This window comes from Brassica oleracea, chromosome C4, assembly GCF_000695525.1.
Source record: "Brassica oleracea var. oleracea cultivar TO1000 chromosome C4, BOL, whole genome shotgun sequence".
Taxonomy (NCBI): domain Eukaryota; kingdom Viridiplantae; phylum Streptophyta; class Magnoliopsida; order Brassicales; family Brassicaceae; genus Brassica; species Brassica oleracea.
The window spans coordinates 27,472,322-27,473,880 of NC_027751.1; positions in this window are offsets into that span (position 1 = coordinate 27,472,322).

Consider the following 1,559-nt stretch of genomic DNA (forward strand, 5'->3'; position numbering starts at 1 on the left):
CCCCCCCCTAAAATCTGCAAAGACAGATTCACTTTTATGGTGGTAAGTTATTTCTCCCGATTCTTGTCAATGTAACATTCCAATTAATTAATTGGTTAAAATCACTCTAGGACTATAGTGTGAGTTAGTGAAGCCTACCTCTGTGTCTTCTGAAGACTGACAAAGGCGAGAAACACAGAATCAATACCATATATATTAAACTGACCAAAAATCCAGAGGACTAAGATATTCCAGAAAGAAAGAAGCAATACCTGTAGATCTTTTGATATTCTGATTTGGTTTGTCGATTGGATTGTGGAAGATCAGGTTTTGTGAGCTTTCTAAAGAGGATCATCAATATCAGGGGAGAGGCCGTTAAAATCATCGGTCATGATTGAAGATCACAAACATAAAGACATATCATTGAATAGGAAAAATATTTCAAAAAGTTTCTTTTTATTTTTGGGAAACACAAAGTTTCTGAAATTATGATTGAATCACAAAATAGTCACCATCGCCGTTTAAACTGAGAGGATGATACAGAGCCACAATCAAAGGTCTTGAAGAGAGCATCCAACGATTTGACCTGTCTTCTCATCGACAATTGACATGTCTTATCATTGACCTTGATCTGAAGTTTAATAACTTGTTAACTTGATGATTAAGCCTCACGTTCATGTTCAACTTCTTTCCGATCCCTCCTTCTGCTGATCCTCTCCGGTTCAGATCAAATGAAAATTAGAAAAGATGATGTTCCTAAAAAATTGAAAACGGAATAGTAGTGGGTTCGACGTAAATCTTTTCAATTAAAACACCAGTGTGACCAATTAATAAAAGTAGGATCCAACCGTCTATTTAATTTATTTTAAAAAAATTTATAATAAAATACTACCGACGTTATATTGTCAATGCCAAAAACAGTTTCTATTTTTTCTTTGTCTATAGCCAAAACAGTTAAGTTTCTTCCTACAAAGATAAATTAGATTATTGATTTTTGATGAACACACAATTTTTCAGGATTGAACCCAGTTGCAGAAACCCAATTCTATTTTTGGAGTCTCAATTGAACATGCAAATAAAAGCTCTTTTGCAGAGTTTTTCAATCCGGCGATAGTGATGCGTTAGCTCCTCCATGGATGGTCGTGGCCATTTTAGATAGATAGGGGGGTGAAGTGTCCAATGGTGAAGGCGATTTGAGATGTAGTTAGACGCGGAAGAAGAGAAGCAAATCTAGGTGAAGATGACTGAATTTATCTGTTTAAGGTCTTCTACGGTGGTTCGTTGAGGATCTTAACGGTATTCGTGGATTAGAAATTGATAAGCATGTTTCGATTACAGTGGAAATCGTCACCGGTGATGCTAAAACGGTGGATGAACAAAGCCGGCGAAGGATGCTCATCGACCTTTCTTCTTGGCATTCCACGTGTCCTACACCTGTTGTTTTATTAACACATCTTTATCTTTTGCGTTTGCAATTGGAAGTTGGGTTATTGGACTTATTTTGTTTGATGTAGAGATGTGGGCTTTAGAAACAAATGCACTTTATAGATCTTTGCCCATTTTTTATTTTAACTAGATCT